This window comes from Lagenorhynchus albirostris, chromosome 5, assembly GCF_949774975.1.
Source record: "Lagenorhynchus albirostris chromosome 5, mLagAlb1.1, whole genome shotgun sequence".
In the NCBI taxonomy this organism is placed as follows: domain Eukaryota; kingdom Metazoa; phylum Chordata; class Mammalia; order Artiodactyla; family Delphinidae; genus Lagenorhynchus; species Lagenorhynchus albirostris.
This window is the reverse complement of record NC_083099.1, coordinates 142,705,384-142,728,579: the sequence shown is the minus strand read 5'-3', so window position 1 is coordinate 142,728,579 and position 23,196 is coordinate 142,705,384. Positions and strand designations below refer to the sequence as shown.

Here is a 23,196-nt window from a genome sequence, read left to right as displayed (position 1 = left end):
TTTAATGCAAAAAAACATACAAACTTTGGGGGGTTCCCTGGTGGCGCAGTGGTTGAGAGTCCACCTGCGGACGCAGGGGACACGGGTTCGTGCCCCGGTCCGGGAAGATCCCACATGCTGCGGAGCGGCTGGGCCCGTGAGCCATGGCCGCTGAGCCTGCGTGTCCGGAGCCTGGGCTCCACAACAGGAGAGGCCATGACAGTGAGAGACCCGTGTACCGCAAAAAAAAAAAAAAAATACAAACTTTGGTAAAATGTCTCAGACAACATGTGACATATAATGAGGGCTTGCCAAACTCTCGTGAAGGCATTATCTCTGCAAGTCCGATCAGACTGTTCAGGAAGCTGCGATCACAATTCCTACCATCCACAGTCCCTTCCGAGTGACCCCACCCACCACTGCAGACCCTGCTGAAAGGAGCCCACCCCTCCCTGGGGAGAGCTCGGGGACCAGGAGCCCCTGGCGCCCAGGTCAGCACCTGGGGTACATGGTGGAAGGCGAGAGAGCTGTCACCCTGTCTCCAGGATGTGCGCTGGGAAACAGGAAGAGGATGAGGTGGGCAGAGCTGGGAAACGAGAACATGCCGCAGACAGTGTGCAGAAGCAGTCAGTGGTTAAGAGCAACAGTGGAAGTGAACAGGGAAGGTCAAGACCAGGGTGGCAGCCGGATCCCGCCAGGGCCCAAGCCGCAGTTCCATCAGCCCCAAGGCCCAGCACTACCTTGGTCCCTGGACCCCGCTAGATTCCTTTTTTCCTTATTCCTGTGTGACCCTAAACCCCTGGACTTGAAGTCGGCCCGCTCCCTGCCGTCCTGGGGCCTGACTACAACAGCCAGGTGTCCATCAAAGACAGACACAAACGATAAAGGCAATTCCCACCACGTGCCCTGCAGCCTGCCACCAACAAGGCTCTGCTAGGCCAGAGGTTACACCAAATGACACACACCGTTTGGGTGGCAGGGTCGCCCTGAACAGAAATAATCCCCCAGACAGGAGCGCATCACCCCATACTGAGCAGCTCACCCTGAGGGGAGGGATGACAAGGCCTGCTGCTGGACCCGTCAGGACGAGCACACGCCAACACTGAAGCGAAGACTCAAGACAAAGGGCATCTGAAAGGTTCACTAACTCACTGGCCCTCAATCCTGCAACGTGACTGATCAGTACTTTTCAAGATTCTGACAAAGCTGTAGGACCCTTTCCCCAAGGAATCCTAGATGGAAAGCAGCAGCTGCTCTGTCCCCTCCCCAAGTCCCCCAGACACATCCTCAGAGCCACAGTGCTTCTGCATCAGGAGTCTACAACCACCTCGTCAGACGGCAGGTCTGCTGGGTCAGTACCAGGCCCTCTGTGAGTGAAACTCCCAGAAACAGTGCCTAGACCAGCGGGGCTGACACACCGACACTAGGCACGGCTGCTGGCGAGGGCACCCAGCAGCTAGGCACCCTGTCCACTTGCTGGAGGGCAGACAGCACGGCCGGAGGGGCCTCATTTGATAGGGCCCTTTGCAGCCAGGCCTTTCCAACCAAACAACCATGCCTCCCAGCCCTTGAATGTTTATTCTAACAATTTCCAAACTGAACCTTTTCTACACTATATTTCACTTTCCACGTCTTCCTAAACAGATTGTACAAGACAGAACAGTAACCCATCACAGTTGTGAGTCATCACAACTGGTGTCAGGCAGTAAACCCACGTGGCCTCACCCCACTATGACCCCATACTGTGAAGCTCTGGGTTCCCTCCATGCACTGTTTTTACTTCCTGTCACCCTTGCCATCAGTATAAGCATGTGAAGAAGGAAGAAGGAGGCACATACATATTCCTACTAAGGGATGGGCTGAGAGTAAACAGCCTTCCAGTGCAGAGGTTCTTAACTTGGTCTCTGTGAACCTGAATGAGAAAAAAAATCACAACTTTATTTGCAATAACATCTGGCTGAAAGTTAACACTCACTCAATTCCACCGGCAGACGTGAAATCCTGGAGAGCACCTGTGACTTCTTCACCAACAGAAACCGCAGGTATTTGCACAAAGCATTAGCATCATATACTCAAGAAGAAATTATTAGAGCCAGTGTTTAATCTGTTACTAAGTGAGCTACTAAAAAGCATGTAAAGAAATTTATCACCAGTTTGGTTCAGTATTTTGATAACTGTATTTCAGTGCAATAGGTTCTCTTCTTGATCCTCTCTTATTTTTTCTAAACCGTTTGTAGGAGGAGAGGAGGAGTCTGGAGACCAGCAGAGCGCAGGGAAAGGTCCCCTGGGGCGCATGATTTGCATCAGTCCAGAAGTTTCAAGGTTTTCTTCTAAACAGTTTCAATTAGTTTGAAACAAAAGCGAAAGTTATAAGCAGAATGTTACCTTTCACTAATCCTAAGTAATACTTTCCTAAAGTCACAAGACACTGATACGGAAATGTAAATGTAGGACACTGAGGACAGCTGTTTACACCCAGTTCCATTAGTGCTGACACTTAAATCCTCAGCATAGAACGTTAATCTTCCGAATCGTACTTCACCTACCATATTTCAATTCCCACTTGTAAATCTCTGAAGCAGGAAGAGTCCTTCCACTGCTGCCTTCCGAAAGCCCTGTGTCAGTCAATATCACACAGCCGTGCATCGCTGATTCAACCAAATACTGTAACTAAACGATCTACATACCACTCTCCACGATCAGTAAATTAAGAAAAAAAATGATGCAAGGCAGATTTGAGTCAGTGAGCCATCTTCCACATGCACGTACAACTAGACTTGAGAGTATCACCAATAACTGACTGGCAAAATGTTTACATTTCACTTCGATTCTTCCATACAATATTCAAAATACTTTATATACAATTATGTATTATATAAATACATAAATCCCTTTTCAATATGTCAGGAAAAATCATACAAGTATACCCAACGAAAGCTGAGGGTTTCATTTACCATAAAGTAGAAAGCACTCCCTTCCTAAGGAAAAACCAGTGGTTTCTATTAAAAACTAAGTCTTGGGGCTTCCCTGGTGGCGCAGTGGTTGAGAGTCCACCTGCCGATGCAGGGGACACAGGTTCGTGCCCCGGTCCAGGAAGATCCCACATGCCACGGAGCGGCTGGGCCCGTGAGCCATGGCCGCTGAGCCTGCGCGTCCAGAGCCTGTGCTCCGCAACGGGAGAGGCCACAACAGTGGAAGGCCCGCGTACCGCAAAAAAACAAAAACAAAAAAACCTAAGTCTTGGGATCAAAATTAATTTCAACCCTCTTACGAATGGCAAATCTATCCTGGATGGTTGCAGGTGTGCGATCAAATTTACCAAATGCATATTCGCGCATGTATAGGTATCCCCCCCGCAAGGATCTGCCTTCTGCCCTTACCCGCGCCCCCAGTCCGCCCCGCCCCGCGCCGCCCCCGTCCGGGACTCCGACCCCAGCAGCACGCGCTGAGACGCATTCTAGGAATCAAACTTCAAGAAGGAGAACCTGGCTGGCCGAGCCTTGGAACCGCTAACAAAACGGCGTTTCAACAGCCCTGACGATGATATAAAGCAGACTAACGCTCCCTGCCTTTTCTGAAGTGACTCACGATCTCTTTCTAAAGGAATGTGGAATTCCAGCGAGTGGCCGGACCGTGCCCGACGCGCCCAGGCCTCTACTTCACATCGGCTGTTTATTACTCGCGACGCATTTGTCACTCATTCCAGACACCGGGCACCCGGCTCCCTCCCAGCCTCGGACTCGGCGACGGCCAACGCAGTGCCTCGGTGACCCCCGAAGCACCCCCGCCGCCCCCGCGACGCCGGCCCCGCCCCCGCGCGCGCCCGCTCCAGGCCCCGCCCCCGCGCGCCTCCTCAGCCTGGGCCCCGCCCCCGCCGCGCGCCCCCGCGCCCCCCGCCCCGCCCGCGCAGGGGCGCGCGCCGCGCTCCGAGAGGGACGGTTAGGAGCGCGCGCCTCACCACGGGCCCCGCGCGGCGGCGGCGGCGGAGCCTTCCAGAAATTTCCGCGTCCCTAAGCCCACACCGAAAAACAAGCGGGGCGCGCCCCCGCGCCGGCCCGGCGGACAGCGCCCCTCCCCGCTGCCGCGGCTCCCCTCCCCCACCCGCGCCCCCTCCCCGCCCCCTGCCCCGGGCGGCGGGTCTGGCGCGGCCCTCCCGGGCGGCGGCAACCCGCGGAGACCCGGGCGGCGGCGGCGGGGCGGTGGCCGCGGCGCCTGCAGGCCGGCGTGATTGATAGTGACGGGGCGGCGGAGCGGCGGCGGCGGCAGAGCGGTTGAGTGACAGCTTACCTGGGTGCCAATCTTCATCACACTGACAAGCGGCTGCAGCAATCGGGACCCGCAGTGCCGCGCCCGCGTCCAACCGTCACGCCGACGCTGGGCCACGCGACACAGCCTCGCTCAATGGGAGGAGGGCGACGCCGACGCGCGCTGCATCAATATTCACAGAGGGGGCGGGGCCTTCCGGGCCCGGGCCCCGCCCCGCCCCAGCGCCGCGGCGGCCGGGGGCGGGGCCTGGCGCCGGGGGCGGAGAGTGAGCCGGGGGCTGGCGGCGGCCGGCCCCGCCCCCGCCTCGCTCCCCAGTCGGGCCCCGCCCACGACCGCTGCGCCGCGGCGCGAGGAGAGGCCCACCCCGCTGGCCGCGAGCCCCGCCTCACTACTACGCAGATGGGGGCGTGGCCTTATCTCGTCACGCCCCCTCCGCTCGCCCCTCAGCGGCCGGGGGAGGTGTGTGGTGGGGCTCGGGTGGGCGAGACCATTCGCGATGGTCCGGCGGGGAGGGCGGGCTGTACCATCCGCGGGAGGAGCCTCGGGTCCTCTTCGCGCGCCAGGGCGCCGCGGGGCCCGGCCCCCCCGGGCTGCCCTCGGAGGCAGGGCCGCGCGGGCGTTTGGCGCCCAGGCCGCTACTCTGCGCAGCGCCCTCTTTGTGTACAGGCCCGCGGCAGCCCCCCGCTTTCTTCCCCGCGGATGCGCACGTGCGTCCCGAGCGCGGCGGCTGTGCCCAGAGACCCGCCTGACCCCGAGCGCCCTTAGCCCTGGTCCCGGCTCCAGCCACTGCAGCACGCTCGCCTCTGGTCTCGCGCTCTGCCCTCAGGCACCTGTCCCCCGGTGATCCACGCAAGGCCCAGTCTGTAGGTGAAGTGGCCTCCCTTAGAGCGACCCGGAAAGTGTGGTCGTATTTCAAGGTGGACTTTCAAAGGCGGTGCTGCCTTGCGTCCGCGGGCCCCGCCGGTGGCCGTGCGCTCCAAGACGTGAAGGGAAGGGCAGGCCTTCCCTAGTGCAGAGGCACGGGGCTTGGCTGACTGTCCATTTTTGCGGAAACCTTCCTCCTGTGTGGGATCGCTGTCTGGAGAAGGGCTCCCGCGCTGCTCCGGGAAGAAGCAGACCCAGGACGGGAACACGTGGCTGAAAGGTGCCTGGGGTGGGTTCAGTTGTGAACAGCTCGTCAGGACATCCCTCCTCTAAGTCTTCAGGGTTCCAGCAACACCAGGAAGCCACAGACAGTCTGTGTGGCCCTGCAGAACGGCTCTGTTTTCCAGAGAGTAGGTTGTAGCAGCGCTTGGGCTCAGGGGAGGCCAGTGAGCCACTGACCAGTGGAAAGTTGGAGGGAGGGGACCCCAGAATGTCAGTGATGCAGACCGGCTACCTATATGTGCAGGGCCCAGTGCAAAATGGAAATACAGGTCCCTTGTTCAAAGGATATTAAGAATTTTAAGGCAGGGACAGCAGAGCATTCTACGAAGCTCGGGCCCAACCGTCTGCACTGGTCACAGGCGCGGTGCAGCAGCCCTGGCCTCACTGGCTTCATCCTAGTGCTGGCCCAGGGCTGAAGCTTTCACCTGGTTCCCATCAAGTGTGTGAGGCAGCAGGGGTCTCGGACCAGGAAGACCTGGGGGTGTGCAGCCCCCTGATAGCCAGGTACAAGTCACCAGGCAGTTGAGGCCCAGGCCCTGCACGCCAGTCTGGCCTCTGCGCCTGGTCTCCTCTACCCGTGCCCCCCATGATCTGGCCGCTCTTTCTTTCCTTCTCTCTACAGGGCCATCTCCAGAAAAGAGGAAGAGCTGCAGGTGCCGTCGGTGATCCCCTCCAGGTTTGCGGCTCTGAGGCTCTCACATTTGGGGGCCCTCTTTAGGAAAAATAATTCAAAATGAGGTAGAAGTGGGGTCACAGAGGGCAAGGCTTCCTTTGCTTCCATTTGCCTCCCTCCACAGCCTGCCCCCTAGTATTGGCACCAGGGTGGTTTACTAACAGAAAAGGAACGTTTGTGCACAAGCAGCTCTTCTGAGTACTTTCCTTCCAATTTCTTTTTTATAAAGATTTGCTACTGTTTTCCCAAGGACCACGTCTAGGTGTGTGAAATGAAAAGCCTCATATAATTGTTTATAGAACTGTCCAGATGACAGTAGGTGCTGTGAGGCCAGGAGGGGAGGGCACAGTAGGTGGGCGCAGGCAGGGAGGTGGAGGAACGCTTTGAGGGACGCACAGGAAAGGCAGAAAGAACTCTGCCAAGGCGCCGGCCAGCCTGACAGAGCCCCGCTCTGTGCAGCGCTGTCTCAAGCTGGAGCGGGTTGGGGAGAATGTAGGAGAAAGGCGAGCCTTGGACCCTGCCTGGCGGAGCTTATGAGCCAGTGCACAAAGCCTGTGGCAGCCTGGATGGGGTGCAGGGAGCTGCACTGTGTGGGGGAGATTACGGGGTGAAGGCTGGAGGAAGTGACGGGGGCAGGCAGGGCTTGGGCCATCCTCAGAGGATGGCTGGGATCTGGGGCTTTGGTAAGAAAAACACCTAAAAATAAGGGCAAGTCTCTTGGCTTGTTATGGCGGCCAGTGTGGCTGATGTGTGTAAGCTGCTTCAGTTTGCATAGGTGAGCGATGAGTAGGGGATGATCCTTTTAAAAATATGTCAGACCTCATCACTGCTGTGCTCAACCCCTCCGAGTGTTACCCATCTCATTCAGAGCAAAAGCAAAGTCCATACAGAGCCCCTGAGGGTCTCCCGGATCTCTCTCCCCTCTGCACTTCTGACCTCAGCTCCAACCATCCTTCCCCTCACCCACTGTGTTCCAGTCTGCCACCTTGCGGCTCCTTGCTCTCTGCAAGCATGATTCAGCCTCAGGGCCTTTGCACTGCCTATTCCCTGTGCTTGAAGCACTCTTCCCAAAGATATCTGCATGGCTTTCTCCCTCACTCCCTGAAATCTTTCTCAACATCACTTTCTCAGAAGAGGTTTAAAATTGCAAACTCCCAACCCATTCCCTGTCCTCACCCTGCTTCCTCCTCTGTGGTACTTGTGTAGATACATGTAACATATGGTGTAACTGTATAACTTTGTAGCTTGTTTATTATGTCTATCATCCAACGCTCCCACCCCCAACACACACACACATAAACACTAGAATCTACTCTCCAGGAGAACAAGAATTTTACTCTGTTTTGTTCACTGATATATACTGAGCACCTGTACTAGTGCCTGGCAAGGAAATATTTGTTGAATGCATGAACGAGTGCTTCTGAGGCATGGTGTATTGGTTAGCTATTGTTTCATAACAAATTATCCCAAACTTAGTGTCTGAAAACAACATACATTATCTCAAATTTCTGTGGGTCAGGAATCTGGGCGTGTCTTGACTGGGTCCTCTGCCTCAGGGCCTGTCACGAGTGGCCGTCAGGGCTGGGGTCTCATTTGAAGGCTTCACTGGGGAAGGATCCACTTCCAAGTGCACATCATTGTGGGCAGATGGACTGAGGGCGTCAGGTCCTTGCTGGCTCTTGGCTGGAGGCCCCTTCAGTTTCTTGCCACATGGACCTGTCCAGAGAGGAAAACAGCGGCTTGCTTTATACAAGCCAGCAAGGAAGAGAGTCTGCTAGGCAGACAGAAGTTACACTGTTATGGAAGGTAATCCCAGAAGCATCTTCCCATCACCCTTGTCTAGTCTATTGGTTAGAAGCAAGTCTCAGGTCCTGCCCACACACAAGGGGAGGGGGTCACAGGAAGACACAAACACCAGGAAGAGAGGATCCCCCAGGACTATCTTAGGGCCCACCCAAGTGGTATTTCTTTTTCTGTGTAAAAGAGAGCACTGTCGTGTAGTCAGAAGAGCCCTGGGCTTGCAGTCCACAGTGCTGGGGGTGGAGTCTGGCTTTGCCACTTGCCGTGTGAATGTGGGTGAGGGCACTTGACCTCCCTGAGATCCAGCTCCCTGCCTTCAGTGGGGACTTCGTACATCTCTCAGGGGATTCTGCAGAGGAGGCAATGAGCTGCGTGTGGAAGGCTCCCAGCACACAGTGGGTGCCCAGGGCTGAGACTGGAGGAACCACGGTTCTTCATGCCTGAGCCCCGTTTTTCTTAATTGTGTAAATTTTTTATTATGAAACATTATCTATCTGCAAGGGAGCAGATAGCATATACGTACATTTATATAATAATAAAAGGAATATAAATACACTTATCAATCTTGCAAAATAGAACTGTGCCATTACCTTTCAAACCCACTTTCCCCTTTCTTAAATGCTTTTCTTTTTCTCTAACCAGAAATAAACATATCCTGACTTCTGTTTTTTGTTTTGTAATTCCTTTGCCCTTCCTTATAGTTTTACCATCTAGATTTGAAATCTCAAATAATATATATATTTTACTTTTTACTGTTTTAAAACAATATTTGAATTTTATTGAGTCTTGTTCTTTTAACCTAATCTTTGGTTTGAGACATCCATTTATGAGTCTGCACAGTACTGAGGTTCACTCGGTTTAAGGGCTGTATACTATTCCATCTGTATAACTACTGTTTATCCAATCTACCCTTTTTTTTTTTTGACATCTTTATTGGCGTATAATTACAATGTTGTGTTAGTTTCTGCTGTATAACAAAGTGAATCAGCTATATGTATACATATGTCCCCATATCCCCTCTCTCTTGCATCTCCCTCCCACCCTCTCTATCTCACCCCACTAGGTGGTCACAAAGCACCGAGCTGATCTCCCTGTGCTATGCGGCTGCTTCCCACTAGCTTTCTATTTTACATTTGGTAGCGTATATACGTCCATTACACTCTCTCACTTCTCCCATCTTACCCTTCCCCCTCCCCATGTCCTCAAGTCCATTCTCTACATCTGCGTCTTTATTCCTGGCCTGCCCCTAGGTTCATCAGGACCTTTTTTTTTTTTTAGATTCCATATACATGTGTTGGCATACGGTATTTGTTTTTTTCTCTCTGACTTACTTCACTCTGTATGACAGACTCTAGGTCCATCCACCTCACTACAAATAACTCAATTTCGTTTCTTTTTATGGCTGAGTAATATTCCATTGTACACATGTGCCACATCTTTCTCCATTCATCTGTCGATGGACACTTACGTTGCTTCCATGTCCTGGCTATTGTAAATAGTGCTGCAATGAACATTGTGGTACATGACTCTTTTTGAATTATGGTTTTCTCGGGGTATATGCCCAGTAGTGGGATTGCTGGGTCATATGGTAGTTCTATTTTTAGTTTTTTAAGGAACCTCCATACTGGCTGTACAAATTTACATTCCCACCAGCAATGCAACAGGGTTCCCTTTTCTCTACACCCTCTCCAGCATTTTATCCAATCTACTCTTAATGAGATTTAGACTGTTCTTTCTTTGCAAGGATTATAGACATGATATTAATATTCTTTTGCATGTCTCCTGGGGTACACGTGCAAGAACTTCTCAGGGGTGTGCATCTAATAAAGAATTGTTGGGGGCTTCCCTGGTGGCGCAGTGGTTGAGAGTCCGCCTGCCGATGCGAGGGACGCGGGTTCGTGCCCCGGTCCGGGAGGATCCCACGTGCCACGGAGCGGCTGGGCCCGTGAGCCATGGCTACTGAGCCTGCGCGTCCGGAGCCTGTGCTCCACAACGGGAGAGGCCACAGCAGTAAGAGGCCTGTGTACCGCAAAAAAAAAAAAAAAAAAAAAAAAAAAGAATTGTTGGATCATAAGATATAATGAGTGGCTAAAGCAACTCCCAGATGAAGTTGCCATTCAATAACACGGGGAAGGCTCTGGCAGAGATGGTATTTGGGGGAAATGCGAAAGTTCAGTTTTGTGCATGCTGACTTTGAGGTATTTTAAAAATGACTTCTGAGAATAACGAGTGTTTTGTAAACAAATCTGGAGTTTGTGAGAGAGGTTATAGGTCGAGATACAAATTTGGGAGTTGTATCAATCAGGAAGATTTCAAGAGCGGTTTAATAAAAGTACTATTTTAAAAAGATACTTAAGTATCCAAGGGACTAATTAACAGCAAACCACTGTGAACTCCTAGGCTGAAGGGAAAGGGAGAGGAATCAGTCACTAGAACGCTGAAGAAAGATGTGCGTTCCTATCTTTCTATCTACTTTCTCTCTCTGTGTGTCTCTCTCTATTTCATGGCTCGTGGTTTTGTTTTTATTTATTTTATTTTTAAATTTTTTAAAAATTAACAATAATTTTATTTGTTTACTTTCACCTGTGTCAGCAATTTGGGTTTTGTTTGTTTGTTTGTTTTGGGGGAGTGTTTTGCCACTGGTTATTTTATTTATTTATTGACTTTATACAGCAGGCTCTTATTAGTTATCTATTTCATACATGTTAGTTGTATATATGTCAATCCCAGTCTCTCAGTTCATCCCACCACCCCCCCCGGAGCCCCGCTTTTCTAAAGGGGACAATTCCAACAATTAAGTCCCTAAAAGATCAGGGTGGGAGACGCTGCCCCCAGCTGTGACGGCTCCTCCTCAAGGATCCCAGCACAACGCAACAGGGACATGGCAGCCACGGCCAATGTCAAAAGATAATGTTGACCAAAGAAGGAATCGTGACTCTCAGGCAGACGTGCAATCAGCAGGTGGCCAGCAGCTTCCTGAGCTTGTAAGTTGAGCGAGGGAGCTGGTAAGACGTTCCAGCCAGTTCAAAGGAAAATGCAAAGAACACACACCTATATAGGCAGGAATATTGGCGGGAACTTGCAAATTGTGCAAATCTGGCCTTGGGTGGGAGGATTTGGGGACCATGGGGTGAGGGCTGTCCCTCCATCACAGAGTCCAGAGACAAAAATAATTTGCATCGTCACTCGTTCTCTACAACCATAAGATAGCTCAAAGGCAAGGAAAAGCTAGAATCAGATGACCCAGAAGGGTGAGCTCTAAAGAATGCGTAGTTGCCCACTGGAGACGCCCAGGCAACGTTTCTGCTTATTCCAGGTGTCCTTACACCAGGTGTATTACTTTGCTAGGGCGGCCGTAAGAAAGTGCCACAGACTGAGTGGTTTAAACAACAGAGAGTTATTCTCTCTCAGTCTGGAGGCCAGAAGTCCGAGATCAAGGTGTCAGCAGGCTTGGTTCCTTCTGAAGCTGAGAGGGAGAATCTGTCCCAAGCTCTCCCCCAGCTTCTGGTCGCTTGCTGGCAAGCTGTGTCACTCCTTGGCTTGTACAAGTATCACCCTGATTTCTGCCTTCGTGGTGTTCTCCCTGTGTGCCTCTGGGTGCCCAGTTTCCCCCCTTTTTTAAGGATATCAGTCATATTAGATTAGGGCCTACCCCAGTGACCCCACTGTAACTTGATAAAGACCCCGTATCTCCAAATACAGTCACATTCTGAGGTCCTGAGGGTTAGGACTCACCATATGAATTCTGGGGGGACACAATCCAACCCTCACACCAGGAAATCCTACCCTGGAAACACAGCTGGCCAGGCAGAATTGTGAGGGAGACTAGGGCCTGAGCTCTGGTCACAGCATCAAATCGCACCAGGTCCGTGCTGTGTGGGTCCCTTCCCCACCCATAGGTCAGCGTGGTCCCGTGGCCTCTCCTGGCCAGTGGGCTCCAGCCCTGGCACCAGAACGACTCGGCTTATTGGGGTGACTCTCTGTCACTAACTGAAAAGCTGCTCATCAGGAAAATGATTCCTGAGGCATTCTGGGGGCAGGGGCGCTGCAGTGGTCCTTGTCTCCCAGGCTGGCTTCCTGGCCAGGCATGCTCCCCTGAGATGAAGCCAAGGATACGAAATACCAGTCAAAACAAACAGCAGATGCTACAGGGAAAAGCCAGCTTCCTCTTGGTTTTATCCTGACCTTTTATTAACCAATGTTTTAGACTAAGTCTTCTTACATGAACACGTTCCCTGATGCAACCTCACGTTTTTAGGCCGTGAAACCAATTTTCTCTTGATCATTTTCAGGCACCCGGAGCCTTAACTGAAATACCGGATCGTTCCCTAGATTTTTGCTACATTAAACTATATTGTCCAGTTAAAAAAACAAAGTACGAAACACCGTGGTAGAGGACGATTCCTGGCTGTCCCCTGACTGCACAGCCTTTGGACAACTTTGCCAGTGAAAGCTCTGTTCCAACCACCTGCCCCAGCGCAGCTGTGCCGATGGCACGACGCTTCGTTCCGCAGCTCCTATTTCCCAGCGGTCCCTCTCCCTGGCCTCGTTGTGGGTCACACCATGATGGCTGCCCACCCCTCAGAGGGACCACAGGTTCTGGAGTTGGCTGCTCCCGAGGAGAGCCGGGTGGCGACTTTTTTGAGCGGGACCAGAACAGGCCTCCTCGGGCCGTGCAGCTGGAAGTGGCACCGTGACCCAGCTGCTCGCTTGCAGCCGGCGACTTTCCCAAACCAGCAGCTGCTTCAGCTTCCTTTGTGATCGGGCCAGTTTCTAAACTGGGTAACGGTCAAGAGACATGGTCTGTGATGTCACGTATTTAAAAATCTGTTTCTCGTTGAAGTTACAAAAGTAATGGCAACACGAGCTTTCGCAGGGCCGAGCTCACTTCGTTTTGATCGTTGCCACCGGCGTAGGGGGTCCAGGGTGGTGGGTGGATGAAGCCCACCTCTGCCCGAAGCATCCAGCCAGGCTGTGCATCCACTTCCTGGTCTGAGAAACAGAACTAATAAGCAGAATACAACTTCTCTTTATTGTTTGCTGTGAAGAGTGATCTGATTTAAGCATTACTCGAAGGCCCCTGCTTATCTTACCAAGCACAATGTCCTCAGCGTTCCTCCATGTTGTAGCAGGTGACAGGACTTCCTTCTCTTTCAAGGTTGAATGATATTCCATAGTCTGGATAGACCACATCTCGTTCATCCATTCACCTTTCAGTGGACACTTGGGTTGTTTCCACCCCTTGGCTAGTGTGAGTAATGCTGCTCTGAACGTGGATGTACAAATATCTGTTGGAGTTCCTGCTTTCAGTTCTTTTGGGTCTGTACCCTCGTGGGCGTGAGGCGGTATCGGTGATTTTTAAGACTCCTTTGCTTCCCAATTTCTCTCCCCTCCTACCTTATGAAATACTTAAGAGGTTAGATGTATAAGATAAGGAAATTCCCAAAAATGAGGAATTGGGAAGTTTAGACTTACATTTCCCAGAGGGATTGGAATGAGTCCCTTTTTACCACCCTGAATTCTCCCAGCCAGAGCCTGCCCTGTCTCACTTCACAGCTGTCTTTGGGTTCATGAAAACATATACAATATTAGAAATTAAGACTAAAAGATGGTTTTTAAAAGATTTGTATTCATTCATTTAAACCTACAATAAGAAACCGATTCCATGTTACTCAACAATAAATAACATCTTATGAAAAATCATTATTTTCAGAAAATGATTAGTGAGAACAAGGGACTTGTTTCATATTTTTGCAGATCTCTTTAATGTCTAGCTTGATAAAAGACAGCTGGATTCTCATAGCTGCGTCTGTGTTCAGTCTCTTGTAATATATTGTTTTAGTTGATGTCTGTGAAGAAAATGCGACCTCGCAGGGATGTGTAGCAGGAAAGTGGAGGAGCGTTTATACAGGTTCTCCACCAAAACTGACAAGTGAATGTTCCTTACGGGTTCATTGCAATGTGGACTCCAGCAGCACTGCAATGTACCTTTCCTGCTGTTAGACTAAAACCCACTGGTCTCTCTGGCACTTTGGATGGATCTATGACCCACACATGATTTTGTAACATGGCCATTTGGTCATTTGGAAAATATTAATTCACTGAATGGTGCAGTTATTCCAAATGTTGACCCATTTCACTAGACAATATTAAAAATCACAGTTGTGCGGAATGTAAATTGGAGTAGCCACTATGGAAAACAGTAAGGAGACTGCTCAAAAAGTTAAGACTAGAACTACCATATATGATCCAGCTAGTCCATATCTGAGTATTTATCCAAGGAATACAAAAACACTAATTTCAAAAGATAGATGCACCTCAATGTTCATGGCAGCATAATTTACGATAGCCAAGATGTGAAAACAACCTAGGTATCCATCAACAGATGAATGGATAAAGATGGTGATATATATATATGTACCATCGTGTCCCTGCAAAAAGGCAAGGACCGTCTTAGTATTATTAGAAAAGTAGTTTTTTTTTAATACCAGTTATCTTTTAATTGAAGTATAGTTGATTTACACTGTTGTGTTAGTTGCAGGTGTACAGCGAAGTGATTCAGTTATACATATATATATTCTTTTTCAGATTTTTAAAAATTTACCGAGGTATAGTTGACTTACAGTGTTGTGTTAATTTCTGCTGCACAGCAAAGTGATTCACTTATACAAATATCTGCTCTTTCTCAGATTCTTTGCCATTATAAGTTATTTATAGTTGCTATACAGTAGGTCCTTGCTGTTTACCTATTTTATATATAGTAGTGTGTATGTTAATCCCAAACTCCTAATTTTTAAAAGTAGCTATGGGCTTCCCTGCTGCCGCAGTGGTTGAGAGTCTGCCTGCCGATGCAGGGGACACGGGTTCGTACCCCGGTCCGGGAAGATCCCACATGCCGCGAAGCGGCTGGGCCCGTGAGCCATGGCCGCTGAGCCTGCGCGTCCGGAGCCTGTGCTCCGCAACGGGAGAGGCCACAACAGTGAGAGGCCCACGTACTGCAAAAAAAAAAAAAAAAAAAGTAGCTTTGACCCTAAACTGCTGAACCCTGAACGGGTCTGGGGGCCCTTGGGGCCCATGGGCCACACATTGAGAGAAGCTGGTTAGACGTGCGTGCCGCACGGAAGACTAGTTAGTTCCCCGCAGGACCTCTTCAGCATCGTCTTTTCCTCCTTTCCATCGTTCACCTGCTATTGTCCTGTAATTGAGAGCCCACGGGGTGTGAGGTCCCGTGCGGGTGTTCAGTGATCGGTGTGACGCTCCCTCTCTTTGTTCTAAGCGGAGCCCACGTTTCATACACCCCTCCAGGGCCTCTCCCTCCACACGCCGGGAACCGTACAAATATCGTCATATCGTGTCCACTCCAATCGTTCTGCGTATCACTCGATTCTGTAATCCTGTAAGAGACCCTTTGCTGAGGAGGTCTCTGAGCAGTGGAAACATGGCAACAACAGCAGGACGGAGCAAGCCAGCAAGTGCGGTCAGGTGTCCGGGAATTTAAAAGGATTCCAGTCGTACAAAGCCTGTCCTCCCACCACAACGGAACTACACTACAGATCAGTAACAGAGAGATAGTGGGAAACCCCCAATATTTGGAAACCGTATTACACACTTGGGTAGAATACGCATAACACAAGGTTTGCCTTTCCGACTGTGTGCAGGTGTCCAGGTCAGTGGCCTGGCGCACACGCGCTGTAGTCCTGCCATCACCGCGCATCCAGAGCGCTCTGTCGTCTTGCAAGGCTGAGGCGCTGGGCCCTGGAAGGGCAGCTCCCCGCACACACCCCAGCCCCTGGGGGTCACAGCTCTGCCTTCTGTCTCTGCCTCTCGGGGGCCTCATCTGAGTGGCCTCGTCTTTTGGTGACTGGTTTATGTCACTGGGCACGGTGTCCTCAGGGTTCATCTGTGTTGAGGCATGGGTCAGAATTTCCTTCCCTTTTAAGGCTGAATAATACTTTTGCTTTATTTTTTATTTTTTTAAAATTTATTTTTAGCTGCGTTAGGTCTTCGTTGCTACGCACGGGCTTTCTCTAGTTGTGGCGAGCAGGGGCTACTCTTTGTTGCGGTGCACGGGCTTCTCATTGTGGTGGCTTCTCTTGTTGCAGAGCACGGGCTGTAGGTGCGCGGTCTCAGTAGTTGCGGCATACGGGCTCAGTAGTTGTGGTTCGCGGGCTCTAGAGCGCAGACTCAGTAGTTGTGGCGCACGGGCTTAGTTGCTCCGCGGCATGTGGGATCTTCCTGGACTAAGGCTCGAACCAGTGTCCCCTACATTAGCAGGCGGACTCTTAACCACCGCGCCACCAGGGAAGCCCAATTGTGCTTCATTTTAAAAGAGAGACAACGCCCTCAGGCCGGAGGAAGACAGAGGCAAGAGCTGTGAGATGACCCAGTGTAGGCAGCTGGTACTGGGCATGGGCTCAGCTGCATTGGGTCAGGACAGGATTTCCTGGGCTTCGGCACCTGGGATGGTTAGTTTCCTGTGTCAGCGTGGCTGTGCTGGGGTGCCCAGTTGTGTGGTCACATACCCGTCTAGATATTGCTGTGAAGGTATTTTTCAGATGTGATTAACGTTTGAATCAGCTGACTTGGAGTAAAGCCAAGCGCCCTCGTAATGCGGTGGACCTCATCCGACCAGCTGAAGGCCTTTAGAGAGAAGACTGAGCTTCCCTGAGGAGGAAGGAATTCTCCCAGCCGACTGCTTACCAGAATTTCTAGCCTGCCAACCTGCCTGCAGACTTCAGGCTTGCCAGTACCCACGTGGCATGAGCCACTTCCTTAAAATCAATCTCTCTCTGTCTCTGTGTCTGTCTCTCTCTCTGTGTGTGTCTGTATCTACCTATCTGTCTGTCTCTCCATCCTATTGGTTCTGATTCTCTGGAGACCCCTGAGTAAGACAAGTACCCTTTCTGTCTCTAGTTAGGCCCTGAGAATGGCACATTGAGGCCACCACGAGAACAGGCAGGCTCCATTTACTCGCTGCACCATTTCGTCCTTCCCTACCGTGGATGGCAAGGTGGCCGTGGGAGGACCCTGGGAGGCTCAGCTCCAGGTTCTTCCTACAGGAATGATACAGCTGAGGCTCGGCCTCAGAAGACGTGCTTTCAAGTCCTGCTTCCTCTCTGCCCACAGCCATCCGTGTCCTTGGGAAGGGTGCCCTCCTGCCTGAGGAGGAGTGGGGGCGGGTAGAGAGGATGAGAAGGGACAGAGAGATGGTGGCCTAGCTGCGGGCCCCTCTCCCACCCCTGCCCGCCGGCTGGCTGCACTGGCCTTTGCAGGGCCTGGCGTCTCTGTGGCTCATGGGGAGGCTGATGATGGGGGCCCAAGGGGAGAGGGAGGCGGGGCTGGCATGCTGTCCTGCTGCCCCCGGACGGCACGAAATTAGCACAGAAAGGAGCATGAAAATGAAAAAACGTTTCTCTTTCTTCTTGCCGCCTCATTCTTGGCTCTCTTCCTGATCTTGCTGAAATGAATGTTTACCATCTCTTGAGACGTCAGAGAACAGAGCTGCTGCTTCTGCAACATATTTTCAATGAGAAGAAAAGAAAGAACCAAGCCTGGCTGGGTGGTGGGCTGTGCCGCCCTCCCGCTGCCCGTCGGGCTGGGTGGCCCCTTGTTTGGCTGCGTCACCATGTATGACATTATCTAAATGCACTTTTATTTTTTTTTACTTTATTTTTTTAACATCTTTATTGGAGTATAATTGCTTTACAATGGTGTGTTAGTTTCTGCTGTATAACAAAGTCAATCAGTTACACATATACATACATCCCCATATCTCCTCCCTCTTGCGTCTCCCTCCCCCCTCCCTACCCCACCCCTCTAGGTGGTCACAAAGCACCGAGCTGATCTCCCTGTGCTATGTAAATACACTTTTCTTACGTGCAAATATTAGTCAGGATCAGTGGAAAGATTAAAGAATAGATTTGTTACCTGAAAACAGAAAGTGCTCATGTAATGAGAGACCCGGAAGGAAACCCGGGGTCCTTTCATGGGAAGAAAACTGGACAAGTTGAGGGCTCCCAGCAGTCCCGAAGGGCCATGAAGCCGGGCCGGGCCCTCATCCCGGGCAGTGGTCTTCACGGCTTAACCAACTGGGCGCCCCCTTTTACTGCCTTCAGAGTGAACGAAGAATACAAACGCTTCCCTAGTAAGGATTCAGAAGGCTTGTATAGCAGTGGGGTGGAATCACTTAAAATTAGCTAAGTTTTTGCCAATTGTACGTAAAAGTTTTCAATGCCTTTAATAAAGCATTTCTTACTTATTCTGATTCCACTATAGGCTTATCTACACCACCGTATTATCTCATGGCCAAAAGGTTTGCGAACTAAGATAAGCTTTCACTCATGCCTTGTTCCAATCCTCAGCCCTCCTGCATTCCCAAAGGCACGTTAGCCGTTTTTAAAAATTAGGGGGCTTCCCTGGTGGCTCAGTGGTTGAGAGTCCGCCGGCCGATGCAGCGGACACGGGTTCGTGCCCCGGTCCGCATCTTTCCAAGCAGGGGCAGGTTTGTTGACCTGCAAGGACATGCGTTCCTCTGCTGCACGCACGCTGATGCTCTGTGTGTCGCCGACCACGCTTGGTAGCCTTGGTGTTGAGATGAGCGCAGTTTCCTGGACGTATTGGCCTCTCCCGCGGGCTCATGAATCCCCACCGTGAGTCAGGCTGGGGGGAATTAACCAGCTGCTGCAGCTTGTTTTTATTCTCTGTGCTCATCTGCCTCTGGGAACCAGTGATTTATAAATAAACATTTATTATTTACAAGTTCGGAAATGTTACATTTATGGAACTCCAGAAATAAACTGTCAGCGACCAGGAAACATATTTTTGATGTATTGCAAATGTACTTCCCACGTCAACGATTTGCCCAGATGGCCCTCCAGTTTGTCAGTTGAAGATGAGCTCTTTCCTCGTAGCATCCGATGCTTTGAAAGTTTATCTTCCTCTTTCATGGCCATGCTTCCCGTGGGGTCTAATCTATTTTCGGTCTCCTTGTCAAGAATACCTCAAGGTGTGATGCAATAACTTGAGGGCCACGGAGTAGTAACTCGGTCTTGTGTTTACGAGGCATCCTTCTCCAAGGGAAGCAAGGTGCTCTAAGGACAGCTCATGTGCGGTACACAGGGGCAGGTATTACTGTTATCTTTTTAACCTTTTCATTTTGGAAATTTTCACAAAAATTCACAAAATTTTTTGCATGCACAGAAGTAGAGGGAAGAGTATCATGAACCTGTGTGGACTCATCATTCAGCTGTAAGATTACCAACATTTTGCCAATCCTTTTTTACGACTTTCTTTTTTTTCCCCCAAACAGACAACCCTTTATTGCAGGTTTTTTTCCTTTCTTTTTCTCTGGCCGCTCCACGCAGCTTGCAGGATCTTAGTTCCCCGACCAGGGATCGAACCCATGCCCCCTGTAGTGGAAGCGTAGAGTGTTAACCACTGGACCGACCACCAGGGAATTCCCTGAAGTATAGTTGATTTACAATGTTGTGTTAGTTTCTGGTGTACAGCAAAGTGAGTCAGTTATACGTATATATATATATTCTCTTTCAGGCTCTTTTCCATTATGGTTTATCACAGGTTATGGAATATAGTTCCCTGTGCTGTGCAGCAGGTCCTTGTTGTTTATCTATTTTATGTATATAGTGTGTATATGTTAATCCCAACCTCCTAATTTATCCCTTCCCCACCCTTTCCCCTTTGGTAACCATAAGTTTGTTTTCTATGTCTGTGAGTCTTTCTGTTTTGTAAATAAGTTCACTTGTATCATTTTTTTAGATTCTACGTATAAGCAATAGCATATGGTATTTGTCCTTTTTCTGACTTACTTCACTTAGTATGATAATCTCTAGGTTCATCCATGTTGCTGCAAATGGCGTTATTTCATTCTTTTTTATGGCTGAGTAGTATTCCATTATATATATACACCACATCTTCTTTATTCATTCATCTGTCGATATTTTGCCAATCTTGTTTCATCTATTTCCCATCCTTTTTTCCCCTTACGTAGTTTAAAGCAAATCCCAGAGATCATGCTATTTCACTGCAGTAGGATGCAAGTGTTAATAATTCCACTTTATGGGAAAATAGAAGCACTGAAAAGTATCGCCCAGAATGATACACTGAGTCTGTGGGGGAAGGTAGGCACCAGAAGCCAACTTGCCCCCGTCCTCAACTTCCCCCTGTCCTAACTGTGCTCCTGCAAACTGACGCAGCCATCCCACACACAGATTGACTCGGGCATGTAGAGAGCATGTCACCCACGACACAGTGTCAGCTGGGACAGAGGTCTTCAACCAGATCCATCACATGGAGAGATTTATCTCAGCCCACAACTATTTAAATAAATTAAGAGCTTACTTCCAGAAAGTAAAAATCAGAGTCCCTCTGAAGAATAACTAGGAAGCTAAACGCCCCAAATTACATTTACTCAGAAGAATGTTATTTAAAATCCAAACATATGGAGTCATAAAGAATAAATGTGTGACCTTTTGTTTAACTGCAACCCTAAAAATACTTATTTTTGTTGTTGCACTGGCAGCTCCAACGTTCCTGCGAGGAGAATGACAGCAAACACCATCTCCCGCCAAGACATCCTGAGTGTCTGGGGTTTTCTGCTGAGCTTTGGATGCCGCCGCGTCGAGGAAACTTTGCCAGACGCGCGTCACCCCCTCCGGCCTCCCCACAAGGGTGGGGCTTCCGGGGCAGCTCCCAGAGGCTAGAAGGCCAGTTCGGGAGTTTCCTCGGCGCCTCGAGGCAGCCCCTGGGCAGCTGTCATACAACAAGAATTTAGCCGTCTTTGTCTCCGGTTCCGGCTCAACCCCTCAGACCACACCTGAGTTTATGCTAATGAGGTGACTAACCGTGGCCCCTTGAGAGCTTCAGGTGTGGGCGGGGGGGGGGGGGGCCATCGTGCCAGAAAGACCTGGGTTTAGAGGGTGGGGACCTGGTGTCGAGTGACATCAGGCTGACCTCTGACCTCCAGGGAGGGGGGGCTGGAAACTGGATTCAATCACAAGATCAGAGTTCAATCACGCGTGTGTAACAAACCCCTAATAACTCCAGGCGCTGGAAACTCAGATGGGCGTCTGGATCACGTGGCTGTGCTGATGGGCGGAGAGCGCACCCAAGGGCCCTCCCGGACCTCACCTGTAGTCATCGGGACCTGCTTTCCTGAGTTCCGTGAGCCATTCTGGCGAACGATGGAACTGGAGGGGGTGCCGGGAACCCCCCAATTTGTAGCCAGTTGGTCAGAAGCACGAGGGGCCTGGAACCCCCAAAGTGCAGCTGGTGTCCGGAGTGAGGACGGTCTTGTGGGGGGCCGTGTCCTCAACCTGCAGGGTCTGCGCTGAGCCTGGAGTTGGTGTCAGGGTCGTGCCGCTCACCCCAGCGCACTCGCCTTGGGCCCAGGCGCCCGGTCCAGATCTGTCCTGCGACCAGCCCCAGGTCTCAACATGGCACCCCGGGGGCCTGGGGGCCACGCCCTAAGAGGAGGCAGTACCTCCAGCCTCACCGCGAGCGCGGGGATGGGCCCGCTGCCCTAACGTTTCCCCGCGTCGCCGCTTCGTGTACGTTTGGGAACGGAGCAGTTGTAGTAGATTTTGTTATCGAATAACACACGTCGTTGAAAGCTCAAATATAGAAGCAAACAAAAATATAGACGCCGATAAATGAAAATACCCCCAGTGTCCCCATGGGCTGTCGCCGTGCCCTGGAAGAGGTGCCCTTTTCAGGGGAGAAGGAGGAAGCCGGCCCGGTTCCCGCAGGGAAGGCGGGGATGCTGCACCCGCCCCCAACCCTCCCCCTGCCCCCTCCTGCTCTGTGCCCTGAGGGGCCATCGCACTGGCTGCCCCCAGGATCCTCCTCCGGCTCCCGGGTGGGCTGGCCGATGTGGGCACCTTCAGAACGCAGAGGGTCGGCAGAAAGCCAGGGGTCATGCCTGGGTCACCGTGGGTGCAGGGTCCTCGCCCACAGCCCCAGGCATCCGCCTGCCTCCCGGTTCTGGGACCGCCCCTCCCCTGCCCTCCCTCTGGGGGCTCTCAGCTCTCGATAACCAACCCCATGTGAGGAACCAGCGGTGCCTCATCCCTCGGCCCCAGCTCGCAGCCAGTGACCGCAGGAAGTGTCCTCAGATGACTGGGACTGTGTCCCGCTGGGAACAGGGAGGGGGCCCAGAAAACAGCCTACGCCCCGTGGGAGCAGCCGCCATCCGCCCAGCACTGAGGCTCATGGTGGGGAAGCCCGGGTGGTTCTGGTCCGACCAGGCTGGGGTAGAGGGGGCAGGCCCGCAAAGGTCACTGAGGACAGAGGGCAGAGGGCAGGTACCCTAGGCTGGCAGACCCTCTGTGCGGCGGGGACGGGGAGGCCCCTCCTCCATCGTGGGCCTGGGGTCTCCCCAGTGTCAGACGTGGGAGACCCACCTCATGGGCCGACAGCAGCAAACGCTGGAGAGGCCGGGACACCTGCACCCCGGTGTCTCAGGTTGTCACAGGACCAGGAGATGGCGAAGGTGTTACCAGGGCAACACGGGCCGTCCAGCCTCTCTCAGATGCTCCAGGGGGAGTTTCTCAACGTCTGGTCCAGTCCCACCTGCCTCTCAGTCACTGAGCATTTGTTAAAGTGCGGATCGTTGGTGCTGAGGAAACCCCCTGCCCCACACGACTTAGATAAGTCCGCGCTTCCTCACGACCCCTGTAGGACTCGCAGAAGATGCCCCTTTTTTTTTTCTAGAAGATGCCCTTTTACACACAGGCCCTCCAATGTCCCGTTGTTTGTCTTGTGAAGGGTGAGCTGAGATTAGAATTGTCCCTGTGAAACCAGCTGGACACAGAGACAAACATTTCCGTTCAGCGAACTGAGCCGTCTCTCGATGGCCCTGCCTGTAAAGCCCAAGGCAGGCCCCCTCCGCTGAGCAGCTCTGATCTTGGGCGTCCCCTTACCTTAGCAGCCTGAATAAAATCAATCTCCACTCTCGTTTGTTTTGTCCCCGCAGCTCCCACCCTGGGCCCAGCAGTCACCGGCATCCTTGGGCGATTCCTACGGGGTCAAGTTTGAGCAGCTCAGCCCTAGAGCAGCAGCATCAGAGCATCTCGAGGGCTGCGTGGTCCGACCTCAGACAGACACTGTGCACAGCCAGGTGAGGGGCACGCGGGCGTCAGGCTGGGGGATCCGCTCTCCAGATGCAGGTGTGTCCTCGGACTTGTGTTCACAGTCCTCTCTGATCTGCTCCAGGGGGCAAAAATTAGACTTTGTAAATAGAAACTGATTTAAGTAAGTAAATCAACGGTAAGCATTTTGGGGTCAAAACAGCCTCTTCACTCCGCAGGGACCCAGAC

The 23,196-nt window shown here is 51.7% G+C and overlaps 1 protein-coding gene and 1 long non-coding RNA gene across 7 annotated transcripts in view; one reads left to right on the top strand and one right to left on the bottom strand.

Annotated features, from left to right (window-relative positions):
• The window catches only part of PKNOX1 (PBX/knotted 1 homeobox 1), a 47,638-nt gene extending 43,233 nt beyond the window's left edge, over positions 1-4,405 (bottom strand). For 3 of the 6 annotated variants that reach the window (XM_060151005.1, XM_060151011.1, XM_060151012.1), the window contains exon 1: positions 4,267-4,405. The gene's annotated coding sequence lies outside the window, so the exon portion shown is untranslated. Of the gene's footprint in view, positions 1-1,715; positions 2,896-4,266 lie in introns of those variants that run through there. The other 3 variants (XM_060151008.1, XM_060151007.1, XM_060151006.1) reach the window with 3 other exon arrangements.
• A 182-nt stretch (positions 4,406-4,587) lies between these two features.
• Positions 4,588-21,676, top strand: LOC132521361 (uncharacterized). Its single transcript, XR_009540830.1, has 5 exons — positions 4,588-5,389; positions 6,014-6,067; positions 18,859-18,988; positions 20,403-20,715; positions 20,927-21,676. It is a non-coding gene; the product is annotated as an uncharacterized LOC132521361 (long non-coding RNA).
• Positions 21,677-23,196: the final 1,520 nt, after the last annotated feature.